Source organism: Argiope bruennichi, chromosome 7, assembly GCF_947563725.1.
Source record: "Argiope bruennichi chromosome 7, qqArgBrue1.1, whole genome shotgun sequence".
Classification (NCBI taxonomy): Eukaryota; Metazoa; Arthropoda; class Arachnida; order Araneae; family Araneidae; genus Argiope; species Argiope bruennichi.
Window position 1 is genome coordinate 20,226,158 of NC_079157.1, and position 14,605 is coordinate 20,240,762.

The window sequence follows — 14,605 nt, forward strand, 5'->3', positions numbered from 1 at the left end:
ATCCAAGCAAATACAAAAACAGAGAGAAATGCCATAAATGCCATTGCAAATCAAATTTAATGTACAGATTATACACTTTATACGGTAGTAATAACTGCGAGTTTTAAAAGCTTTATTGATAACTTCAGTGAAAATAATTTCTGAATTGAAGCAAGTCGATGCATGTTTTGGAACGGAAAGCGTCCTTTTGAAACCCGGTTCGGTGACGAGACCTGGACCGTAAATGCCTCTCCAAATTTTCCCTGCTCCCAACGTCAAGTTATTTTATGGTCAGCGGATTGACCGCACTTTAAGCTTGCAAATACTTCTGATCATCCGAGGCATTGCACCTCGAACACATGATCTTTCAGCCTGAAAACTCAGATTCTGTAATAAAAAACAAACCTATCCTTCTTTATTAAATTATATTTTCCTCCATTAAATCACATTTTCTCAATGTCTGCTCAAATTAATGTTTCCTTTGACCTTTTGGAGATGATAGTTTATGAAGTATTAAAGGCATATGACATAATAAATTGATTAATATTGTTGAAATTCAAAAATAATTTTTGTGTGACCAAATACGCAAGCGTCTGTTATACATCGTTTGTTATTCAGCAAAACCTAACGAAATGCTTCATAATAAATATATTTCCCTAACAGTTTTTACAGAAATGACTTAAATAATATAAAATATGAAGATTCTATTTAATATTTGCTTATAATCAATGAGTCCATTAACTCTAAAGTTTAAACAAATTGAAAACGCAGCAAACAGTATCGGAGAACACTATTTGCTTTTATATGTTATTGCACTGTTGTGCTTAGTTTTTAAGGAGAGAAAAAATTGTAGGTGTCCGAAAATGTTTGTGTTAAAAAAAAATCTATTTTCAGTTGTATCGTGAATTATTTCCCCAAAAGTGGAAAGTGGATATGGAAGGATATTCTGAAATCTTATTTCATGGCTATTAGCAATATTTATTTTTTCATATATCATGTATAGAGAAAGTATTGTAGTCTTCCAAGTGTTCAGACAGAATATTCTGAGGAATCTTCACGTTATCACTCTCCCTCAGTTAGAAAAGCACAGTTTGTTGCATTATGTCCGTCTGTCTGTGAGTACATTTATTGAATTCATATTTTTTAAAGGATTTTTTTTCCGGTGATATTCTTATCATGTATTCAATCATAAAGATTATTCCTAATTATAGTACTTATCGACTTTGTTTTAGTTAGAAATTTTCTTACAAATAGTTTAATCAAAACTACATAAACATATAATGGAATAAAAATAAGTGTAATATTATTTAATTTATACTAACTTTAATAATATTTATTATCTCAAACCTCCTTAATGAATACAGCAATAAACTGGCAAAAAATTAATAACTAATCTCTTCTTAAATAATAGCCATCATCATCATATGAACCGAATGAATGTAAAATGTAATACTTATTAACAGAAAATAAATTATTACCGACCTATCAAACAAATATTTATATAATCGAGAAATATTTCATGTTTAGGCACATTCAGAGGTATGAAAGATGATCAGTCATATTTATTCTTTGGCACGTTTAAAAAAGAGTATTCATTGCCTTTTGAGAAACTGGAAAAAGAATTCAAAATATCTTTCATTGCATAAAACAAATGTGCAGAGACATTGTCGCTGTCTTCAGCAGACATTTGAAACCTACATTTCACAGGTGTTTAGAATTCGTCCTATCCCTCTCCTCACAATGGAACATTGGATGTTTCTGTTTCCCATTCTTAGGGAAAAGAATCCGCAGAAAATTTTGACATTTTTTTTTTATCGTGATTTCCCGAATGTGAATTCACGAAACTAAGGGGAGGGGGTGTTTCGCTTCTGCTTTCGAAGCAAAATTCCTTCTCCCTTTCTTTAAGTGTGTCTGTTTGGGTATCGCTTCTTTGTTCGTTAGGCTCTCTTCAAGGTGGGTTTAGGGACAAAAAAAAAAAAAAAAAAAAAAATCTGAGAACTTTCGAAGATATCCACTTAAATCTGCGGCTATCGTCGAAACAGAACCGCCTTTAAGAAACGGGTCCTCTTTTGTGTATCAAACACTAAAGATTATAGGTTGTCATTGCTACTTTTGAATAGGTAAGGAATTTTTCTCTTCTTTGAAAGGAAAACTCGAGAATTCAAGGATTTTAAAATATCCTTACCGAAGGATCGTTCGAATGGGAGAATAAAAAAGGTATTCTAAAACATTCTATATAGATGACAGTTCAATGATTATAAAGCATTAATACTAATAAAGGATTTAATTTCCTTGACATTGTACTGAACTTGATATGACTTCTATAAAGTATTTTTTAGCGAAATACCAAGAGAAAAAACGCACTTTTTATGGAGCAAAATTATATATACATATAAACTTTTGAAACTAAACAGTATAGAATATTCAACAGAATATTTAGGTAATAAGTACTACATTTATTAAATTTATAAGATGGAAAAAATGTTATTAAATTTATAAATAATAATTCACTTTGTCTTAAAAAATATCGTGATCAACTTATGTTTCGATATTCACTTTTTGCATTCGAAATAATTTTGAAATAAAGAAATATGCATCAGTTATTAATTTATCACCTTTTATCACTAAACGTGGAAGCAGAAAAATGTTAAATACGAAATAATATATTTTAAAAATATGTAGATCATTGATCAAGGAACTACATATTTGTGTAGTATTTCTGCTTCATTTGCTGACAAAAGAAATGATCTCAGTTTGTTGTTATTTAAAATATCTTATTGACGTATATTCCTTGACGCATTTCAGAAAAAAGTAAACTTGCTTAACATTTCAAGAAAACACATGTAGCCGAATCATATTTCTCTGCATTTTTAATGAAGATTCCTTTGTGCTATAAAATATTTCAAAAACAATCCACATCAATCACCATTTGCAGTATTTTTTTTATGTATTACAGCATACGTAATTCTTATGTAATGCTTAATTTCTAAATAATATCCAAGAAATTTCAAAACATTTTAATTTTTTTTTTTTTTTTTTTTTTTTTTTTTTTTTTTTTTTGCACTTTTTATTTATGTTTTGAAAATTTTAGTCTTGTAACAAGTCCGAATCTCTTAAAATTTTTATGTTTATAAAAAGATTTTATATATTTCGAGATAAACATTAATTGTAATAGCAATGTCTTAAATCCTCTCTTTTTTTTTATGGCTTTTGGCATGTTTAGAATTCATCTAATTGCATTTGAACTTGCTCGAAATTAATGCTAAAATATCTTAAATGAAATTTTCCGATATTTATAGTTTTTCATACCGTTTATATAACTTTTTTTAAGTGATGTTCATTTGCAGTTGGAATTACTGAACGAACTATTGGAAATATAAAATTGAATGATCTTCTATTTTTATTGAATAAGTTCTTAAAAGTATTTGCTTATTGCGATCTCTTTTGCCTGGAGAATGCGTTTACAAATACAAACTAAGAAAATGTTTGAAAAATAATTTTTTTTGTTAATAATGAGCATTAAATTAAAATTATCACAGCTTCTGTGTTAATTGAAATGAAACATTTCTTAAAATCCTTTTTAATGTATCCCCTGAGTTTGTCTCCAACAAGTAAAATAGATGATCTAGCAACTCTTTGGATGATTTGTATAATATTTAAACTTTTTGAGTAACGCAATTGCTACTTCGTCGTTTGGCATCGTTCGCTCCAACAAAGGACACATTAAAATGGATTTCAACTTGAATGGATTTCTTTAAAAAATTCTTTCAGTTCATTTAAGATTTTGAAATAAATAAATATCTTTGAATTTCGACTTCAAAGTAACAATCTGTTCTTTTAAAAGCCTGCATAATTTCTATTAAAATTTAGAAATAAGTAAGCTTAATTTAATTATAATAACGACCTTTTTTGATACAATAATATTAAAGCTATTCTGGGACAGGCCTTATAATTTTGACCCCCGTCAGAGGAGGAGGATAAGTTGACCCCCCCGCAATCTCAATTTTTTTGCAGCTCACCAACAGAAAATCCATCCAATAATTCAGATTTAAATGCACCAGTCCCGCAAAAAGATCAGATCTGTAATGGAATTAGGTTTCTAGCTTGGAACCCTTCTTGCAACCAGGCCGATACCTTACAACTGGACTACTACGGCCTCAAAACCTTTGAAATCACGTGCGTGAATATTTCAGATAATATTTTGTAATTGCAAATATCAAAGGAGTATTTATCGGTTATACTAATTTTAACCGTGAAAGACAAAATAGAAACTACGCAGAAGATTACTGAATAACATATTTAGTCTATTTGGGGGAAGGGATTTTAAATTAGTCTCAGAAAGTTACGCAAATGCACACAAAAAAAATGTTTCAAATTCCTTTAAGTCTGAATAGAATTGTTTCCAACTGCAATAATTGCGTCGAAGGTATCAAAAAATTACCATTTTTTTTTCTTTTAAATTTGCAGAATCAATCACCACTCTTATAAAAAAAAAGATTAAAATTATTTACTTAATGATTACTTAATCTTAAGGAGATTGTTTAGAGCATTCCAGCTTTGAAGTTTCTTTCTTCCTTTCTTTATTTTTTCTTTTTCAAATAGAATATTTACGACATCTAGTATTCATCTAAATTTGACTGAAACTGTTTCAAAATACAATAACTGTGTTTAGTAATTTTTTTATAATTGTTATGGTTTTCTTTTGAATTAGCCTTACTAATAAATATTTTCACTAAAAGCAATAATAAAGACAAATGTTAAAAAGAATTTCTTATCTTGTGCTAAAGATATTTCTTCAAAAGTTTTGCGTATGAAATTTGCGCTACATTTTTTGGATAGAATTTATTAATTTCCGATAAAAATTGTTTCAAACAACATTAACATTATTTTAGGTAAGTGATAATTCACTTTTTTTATTTTTGCATTTGCTAAATATTCAGCATTTTTAAGAAAAAAATAATGTTAATTACTTCAATTAGTATCAAACTTACCAATCAATTAGCTTAGAGAAATTAAAGGATGATTTCTGCCGACTCATTTTTAGGAAGGGGAAGGGAAGTAGAGAATTTCACTTCCCCCGTCAGTCCCCTGACAGTCGAACCCTTTCCAACAATACAAGACGTAGATAGACCAGTCCCTTTGTTTGATTTGAATGACCCCTTCCCCCCAAACTGAAAAACCTCTTTCCATTTGCTAGAGGTTTGTATTTATTTGATTGGTCTGGTGGTCAGATAAAAGAGCTCAACTCACATCTTCACAGTTCATCTCAGACTGCCCGTTTTGAAGTCCACTTCGTTCGTTGTTCGTAGCTTGAAAATCTGGTAAGTACAAAATATTTCCTTTTTTGCTAAGAGTAAAACGCATATTTTTTTTGCTGCTTAACTGCAAAATAAAATTAAGTGACACTTTGATATACGTTAATAATTTGTTATTATTTTGCATATCTCGTTGAACAGTCTAAAAATGACCGTCTTATTTTCAACATTAACTTACGCTTCTTTCGGAATGCGTTTTTTTTAAATAATAATCATGAAGATTAGGTATGCTAAGTGTTAGAATCTTTAGGATTATTCATTCAGTTGTGTTATTTGTTGTTTATTTTTCTAATGCAAATAAGCGTAAGTTGTAAGGCTGTCACTTAAGAAAATATTATTACAAGAAACATATTTGGATCCGATTTCTTTCAGATAATTATTTCAATATTTATAAACAAAAAATTTTTGGAAACCTTATATTTTGTAGTTATAGTAATTAACAAAACATTTTCAATTATTTTACTTTTGTTGACATGGATAACAAATTATTTTTTCGTACGCATCTCCTTATTTTAATGTCACATCAGTATTTTTGTAACTGAAATAAAGTCGTGAAATGTTTCTGTTCGTTTCTAATTCTGAATCTATTTATATCGTTCTGCTTTTTAATATTAATAATTCCCTCTCTTTAAACAGATCTCATCTCTGTTGCATTTTTATATTGTTCTTAACATTTTATCAGGAAAATATTTCCATGCTCATTATTAAGAATATAAATTCACTTTTTTATAACTGGACAATATTTAATTCTGTAGTCCAAATTTCTAAAATTGGACAATCATGATGCATCGGCCTGAATAATACAGAGGTCGTAAAGACATTGCTAATATTGTGAAATAGATAAATCCAAGAGTTTTAATGCAAACCCATTGATACATCACGTATTTTTTAAAACCGTTAGAATGTGTATATTAATGAAATCTTAAAATACTTCCTTTGAGTTCTAATTAAATGAGCGCATAAAAATTGAAATAGTTAATTTTAATTGTTTTCGTTAATCATACATTTGCAAATATTGTGATTTTAAAAATTGTAAATGATTTTTTTTTTTTTTTTTTTTTTAGTGTTTACTCTTTTTTGATGGTTTGATTGTTGTAGAATATATTCAATTTAAACAGTTAAAATGAGTTTCTAACCTTTATTTTTATCATCTAATCTTTTAAAACTTAAATTGGTAAAATAATTTTTAGTTATATTTAGTATCATTTTCTTCATAGTTATTTTCCGTTATGCAATATTATGCGCTATTTATTATACGGATGTTAATTATTAAAAATTTTCAATAAAATAATGAAATAAAAAAATAATTTTCCGTTCTTTTACTCATTTTAAGATTTAATTTAATTCGAATTTTTTAATTAATTGAATATGTAACAATATGTAATGTAACAATTTTTCAGCTTTTCAGAATCAACTTTTTTAAAACCTCAATTTTTGATATCTGTGAACGAAAGTAATAGAAAATTAATTGTTTTTAGAATTTTCAAAACAATTGCTTGTTGTTTATTTTGGTTTTTTTTGACTAATTAGTCTTCTTTAATCTTTCACCAAATTATTGTTTTTCAAATAATTATGTTTTCTTATGGTAAATAGTTAGTCTGAAATAAATTATTTATATAAAAATATCTTTAAAATATTTTTTGACTCTGCTTCTTCTTATAACTAATTTTATAATTTAAAAAAAGTTTATTTCGAAATTCTTTTACATCTTATTAAATATACACCAATGTTTTACATAAGTGCATTTCTTTTGATTTTGCAAAATAATAATAATAATAATAATAATTGTATTTATTTGATAATAATAATAACTAATTACTCATCATTATTTATCAATTTATGGATTGTAGCCATAAAATTAATTATAGAAATAGACCAGTGGTTCTTAACCTTTTTAAGCCGCTACCCAAATTTGAGAAAGATGTTCATGTCGCGACCCAAAAAAAGTCAAAATTTTTTCATTGCTTTATTTTCGATCGTATTTTTAAAAAGTCTTCAATCCTACGATGATGATTTTTTTAACTTACAATTTTTTTTTTATTTTTTTAATAATAAAGATAAACAAAAGTACTTTTCGATCCAAGGAAAATTTAATTAATAATCAAGTGTTTTTAATAATTTTTATTGACCAAATTAAAATATATTTATAACTTTTTGAAAATAATTGACATTTTAACTTATTCCTAAAAAAAAGAAATATCAATGCATATGTTAAGTCTTTTAAATTTTAAATGCAAGTCATACAGTTTTAATGAGAACCTTGTACTTGAATACATTTTCAAAGATTTTCAAACCTCGGTTGAATGCTTTTCAAGGAGGACCTTATATCTATTTCAGGATTTAACTTGTTGCAGTAATTGTTTTTGATTACACACAGAGCCGAAAAACCAGCCTCACACATATATGTTGTTGCAAAGGGCAATAATACTTTTAGGGCTTCTTTAACAATTATTGGCTTTTCGTTTTTTAATTTTAACCAGAAAGCACTTTTTATTTCTATTAATTGTTCTTGAAATTGATTAATATTAACAAATTCCTCATGCAAATCACTTACATCAAAATTAAATGGCATTCAAATATTTGGAGCGCTTCTCAAGTACGCCCTCGCCAGCTTTGTTCCATTTAGTTCTCACCGTTATTATCATCACACGTACTTTTTTTGCTCTCGCTTTTTCAATCAGCTGATATTTTTTGATCTTGTTAATCACATTCATTTTCGATTGTTGATATTTATTCAAGTCGTCATTTCTAAAATGTCTGAAATTTAGTGTATTACTAACTTTTTTGGTTTGACTCAGCGCGACCCAAGAAATATGCTTCGCGACCCAATTTTGGGTCGCAAGCTTTTCTTAACCATAGGTTAAGAAAAGCTAAAATAGACTAATCATAAGGATAAATTAAAAACCAATAACTATAAAGTAGGACCAGTAACTCATCTTTTATCTTTTATTTATTTGAAAATACGATCAGGTCGAGTACTCTACGTCGCCAGATGTATAGTCGCAATGACTTGTCCTCGAAAGATGGCGTTATTATCTTCCACAACTATTATTTCTCAAAAATAGCTTTCGCATTATTTAAAAATAAAATTAAATTAATAATAGCGTTTATTTGATCATATGTATCATAAAATACGGCTTAGAATTCTTAGAATAAAAAAATACGTGAGATCTGTATAAATACCGACTTTTTTAGTATTTTTCGTCCAGAATGAAGTATGTTCATACGGGAATGCAGCATTTGCGCTCGATAAATTATTCCCTACCCCTGTTACATCATAGGTTTACTCTTATGTGGACCTTTGGCAAGAAAACTTGGTGCGGGTGACGGTTTTTAGTTTTCCATAGCTGCCTTTCCGGTCGGGCTAATTGGTGATAAAGGAATGGCGATAATTTTTGTAAAAATTTTATTTGATCTTTCATTTATGAGATCTTGTACTTACATTTATGTTGTTTATATATCTGGCAATAAATGATAATTAATTCTATTATTAATAGAAAAGTAAGACTGTTTTTATCAAAAAAATAAATAGCGGAATTAAATGCATTTAAAAAGAAGTAAGATATAAGAGAATCTATAGCAGTTTTATTTATTATTATTTGAACAATCTCATATTTCTGAATGAATGTTCTTCAAAATCGCTATAATCTTTACTCATAAAAGGGAAAAATGTATGTGTATGTATATATATTAGAATAGTTCACTTAGCAATATCTTTATTAAGAAACTAGCCGCCTTTGATGACCAGCAGTTCGCCAGTATAAAAGATCTCTAAAATTTTCAAATATATTTTATGAAACTTGATCTCTTAATAGCTTTTCCTGCAAAATATTTAGCTATCAAAGTTTCAGAGTTTGATAGTTATATAATTTAGTCATACTGTCACGTAGGCCTTAAATAGTTCTGTCCATTGTATTACTTACTAATTTCTGTCAGAGCTCATAAAATTTGCACATTAAATTAGAATTGAAATGTTAAACTGCAATTACTATAAAAACATTTTTTACTAAAACCAAGCACATCTTTTTTTTTTTTTTTTTTTTTTTTTTGAATATGAAAATTCAATGTAAAGTTGCTCAGCATTGAAGTTGTATATGCAATGCAGAATAATTTTTGTAATTTATACTATATCTTAAAGAATTACTCAACAAAAATTTCTCTAATTTATCGTAAAATTCAATTTTTATTTTTACTTTTAAAACATTTAAACATCAAATCTGTCAGCTTTTACATATCAGTATTAGAACAATCACTATTTTCATAATCATAGGCCAATCACTGTTGAGAAATCCTGGTAAAAGATTGGTGTATCTTCCTTGAAACGGACTATGAAGTGTAAAATCGCCATTTTTTATAGAACAGTGATAAAATTTCATAATTTATGTAGTTTAATGAATGATTTAGTTGACTGAAGTTCAAAGATTTTTATTTAACCCTTAGCGCTCGGAAAAGTAATATTTGCCGAATAAGAAAACTTGTTCATTGCTCCAAAAAATTAATATATATGAATTTTCCCAGAAAATTAATCTACATATTTTTATCACTCAAAATTTAATAAAATCATAAAATAAAACGCCAAAATGATGCACTACCTTGAATAGTTCCTGAGAGGAGAGATCTATGTGCTAAGTGTTAATATATTCATGCCTCAAAAGATGCCTCAGTAGATGCGTGCCCCTGATTAAAATTGACTGATAGGAGCTGATTACAGTGACTATCCAACAGATATATAAACTATGTTTACCTTAAATTTAATTGTTTGATTTAATTAATAATATAGATATTGTAATATAGATAATTGTAATAATATAGACTTTTTTTCAAGTTCCCATTTTTTGTTGAGATTACTGAAAATTAAAAAAGATGCATTGCACAAAAAGCGGAATAGTATAAGGTTTTAAGAACAGCAGTAAATGTTACATGTCCAATAGAATTTGAAGTTAAATATGCTCTTGTGAGTAAGCGATCAATGACAAGTTAAGTAAATTTAGCAGCCATAAATCTGAATTATAAAACTAAGTTGGCCACTGCTTTCATAAAAACTTTTAAAAAAATGCTTTTTAATGTGTATTAGCATTTGTGTAACAATATATTTTGCAACTATTTTTCTTTAATTCATGGTTATATAGGAGTAATCATAATTTCTATTTTGAAAAAAGCAACATTACTACCAAGTTATTCATTTGAATCTCTCAAAACTTTTAAAAAAATTTTAGTTACATACAAATGAACAAAAAATGCTGATAAGCTTTCAGAAATGCGGAACAGTCTTGACTATGCTGAATGTCAGAGAGATAAATGTTTGCAGTTAGTTAATTTCTTTCTTTCTTTATTTATTTTTGTTAAATGTAAGTGACCATATTATGCATATTGTGAATGCATATTAAAAAAAGAATTATTTAGAAATTATATTCATATTTTAAAAAAAAATTCGCCTTTTTATTATTTTTATATTATTTTTTTATGTATAAGTAAAAATTATAACAAATCCTAGATGAATATTCAGTCTGAAATATTCCAGAAATTTAATACGAAATATAGAATCCTGGGTAAGCAGATGAATGTTGGTACTTGCAAAATGCAATAAATAAGTAAAACAAAATAAATTTAGAAATAATCACTCTATTAATGGTTTAAAAATTTCAAAAACCAGGACACATTTAATCTAATATAGGCATTTTCAATTTAATTCATTATTTTTTTCTTCTAATTTATGTACATCATCATTGGTACATTATCAAGTTGGTTATATTCCACACTTAAAAAAGCTGAGGAATAGAAATCGTCCTAAAATTATTTCCAGAATAATTACATTTATCTTTTCTTTTGTAATATGGTACAAATGAGTCATTTAATTAAAATGCTTACATAGTTGTGAAATTAGTTTTTATCTTAAGGCCTAATATTCAAATATTTACCATTGTAATTTCAATTTTGATTATGATAAAGGTCCCATCTATATAAATCTATACTTTTGGCAAGAAATTCAGGGGCGAAAAAAGCAAAAGAACAAATAAAATATAAAATAATATATTTTATTTTTAGCTTTCTTTCGTGCATAGATTTAAGACAAATTGAAAATTAGTAATAAATCATTGGCAGCGCTTTTAAGAAAATGGGCAGAAATTTGCTACTACATTACTTGCAAATAAAATTTAAGCTCATGATACTGTATTTGAGAACTAAGCGTTTTAATGTAGCACGTTTAGATGTTACATTTAAATGTCGTTTGAGGTACATTGGATTATGTATAGTTAAATGTGACAGTAAAATAAGCTAGAAAATGAAGTAATATATTTCAGATTTGAAGGAATTTCAGTAATTATCAACATTTTCTTATTGAAAATGTTTTTTTTTTCTCCTGAGAATTAATCAGTAGCTGTTTTTAAAACTATTAATATGATTCCAATCATTTATTTTACCCAAAGCGCTTATTATTGTGCAAAAAAAAAAAAAAAAGCGACTTTTTTGAACAGCTTTAATGCAAAAAATACATTAGCTCATTTCAAGTATCAGCTGTGGAATGTATATACATAAAAGCATACATACCTGTAGAAAGAACTAAACATTATTGATATCAATTTAAGTTTGAATTTAAAGCCCTTTCTATGTATTTTTTTTATTTTGTTAAATAAAATTAAATCATAAGAGATATAAAGATAAAATCCTCATAAAACGAAAAATTATAATTCATTTTATTAGATAAAATTTGTATTATGCATATCAGAATTATAATTTTTATAAATGTCTTCCTTGTGGGAAAATTATAAACATGTTCCTTTTTAATAAATACATTTTTAAAGCAAATTTCTCACACTATATATTTATTATTTTCAATACTCGTCTGAAACGTGGTAAGGGTCATCAGCATTTTTCTCATGGAAGTTTCGTTTCGTTATCAGAGATAAGGAGTATCATTCTCACTCATAGCGAGTTAATTACCATTTGGCGTACATTGTAAAATCCCCAAATCTTACATGCAAAGATAATGTTTATAATGTGGTAGCCTTTCTTGAGAGAAAAGGGGGAATTTTATAGAGCGCAAATACCATACAACCGTTCATACAGATGATAAGAAGTAATGGCACTTTCTGACTAGACAGAAATTTGCATTCTTAAATCTCACAACGTGGACTTCACTCTCTTAAATTTTAATGTATTTTGAAATCCTCTTCTCTAAACTAATAACATTTTTCACTGATGATAATGATGTAAAAGAACTTGTTGTAACTTTAGAGGGATCATTATTGTTCCATACGGGAATATGAAATCTGGCGTCTAGTTATGATTGGCGTCTCAATGCGGAAAACCATTATGCTCTGGTATTTTATTAATGTATATGTTCTTTTAGTAATACAGAAATATTTCTTACTGATTGCTTTAAATATTTAGACATATTTGATGTTCGAATAATTTATTTGCCTTCAGTAAATTTTCTAACAAACATGAATTTTGAATAAAAAAAACAAATAAATGAAAAGCCAACAAAAAGGAAATTTTAACAAAAGTGGATTTTTGTGGACATTCATGGAAATAAATTGATTCTTTTTCTCTTTACAGATTGAAATGGAAGCACAATACAAAGAAGATATTGCATCGAGCAATGTAAGTGTTTATTTTTTATAAATTTCTTAAAGAAGAAAAAAATTAATTTCCTCCTTCTTAGCTTGGTTTTATAAAATGTTACAGAACTCTCAACTAGATTATGAAAAGATGATAAATCACAAAAAGCCTTAAACTTCTGTTTGACGGGGAAAAACAGTAAAATGAATAATTATCAATATTCAATAATCATGTATATTTTTTAATTGAATATTAAAAAAAATATATATACATGAAATGCAGTGCTAGATAAAGATTATTTCTTAATTTTTAAACTGAGGAAATTTTAGTGAAAAAAAAGAAATATAAAAATTGCAATGCATAAAAAACATAAGAAGTAAATCTTCATCTAAGTATGAACATTTTATAAATAATATTGCTGTATTGAATTAAAAAAATATTTTAATCATATCATAAAGAATATTTTAATTAAAATTTTACAATTAATTTGAATTTGAAATCAAAAACCAATTGGAAGTATATGTCTTACATTTTTAGTTTACAAGTATAGAAACCTTTGAGCTTCTAATTGTCAGATTTTAATGAATTTGCAAATTAAAATTTTTCTTAACAAGTATTTTAATTGATGTGTTATTAATAATTAATTATGCATAATTTGTTGACCAAAATTACACATTTATTTTTATAAGCTATTTTCATAACTGCTAAACAGTGTTTAATCATTATTATTATTTCATTGACAGAAATTTATTCTTATTCATTAGCTATTCATTATTCACTGAAAGCATTAAATTTCAAAATCCAGTTGATATATTAATTACTAATTCAGATAAAATAGTTTTTATGGTTTTAAAAATGAAAAATTAACTATTAAACTAAAGGTAAAATTAATTCATAGAAAGCTTTTTTTCTTTTTAATATTTATAAGAAAATAAGTATATTTGTAAATAAAGTGCTAGTTAAATATAACCAAGTTAGAAGCCATTAGATATCAAATATAGCCGCAGATACATAAATTAAACCTTAATGAAAGAAATTTTTGCAAGAAGATTATTGTGATACTCATTTCTATCAATTAAGACTCTATTTTTAATTTAGATGGAATATATATATATATATATATATATACTTCCAGTTAATATTTGTTAACATTTTAGTGTTCCTCGAAAAATTGAAAATATTTTTAAAAATTATGAAAAATCGCTATTTCTATAACTTATATCATATAATGATGTAAAATTTAATGACACATTCGGTGTGGTAATTTAAATATAGATTTACCATACGAAATAGGAAGATAACTTTTTTCCACATGCGAATTTCCATCTGTATCCATTGCAAAAAACATGTATCCATGTTAAAATCAAAGTTTAAGTTACAGGATATATTATAACTGTATGATATAACCGTTTTTCAAGCTAAAATGTACTTTTTTTCAATATCAGTAAGATAATATAAATTTAGATATCTAAATCCCATATTTTAGATACATTTAAATGAATTTTCAAAGCAAATACCACACACTGCCAAGTGGTGTGCTTGCGAATTTCTGTACGTTTGTCGCTAAAAATTTAGTTCATTGTAATTCATCATAATCCTTATGGGATTTCTCCTTGAGTTTTATTTTCAAAAATCTCTTTAATATATTATTTTTAATAATTTTCATTCAATTTCTCCCACAGGATGACGAATATTTTCTAAATAACGGAGTAGCGCCAAACTTTGAGGAATTGTTTGAGCAAGTAAGT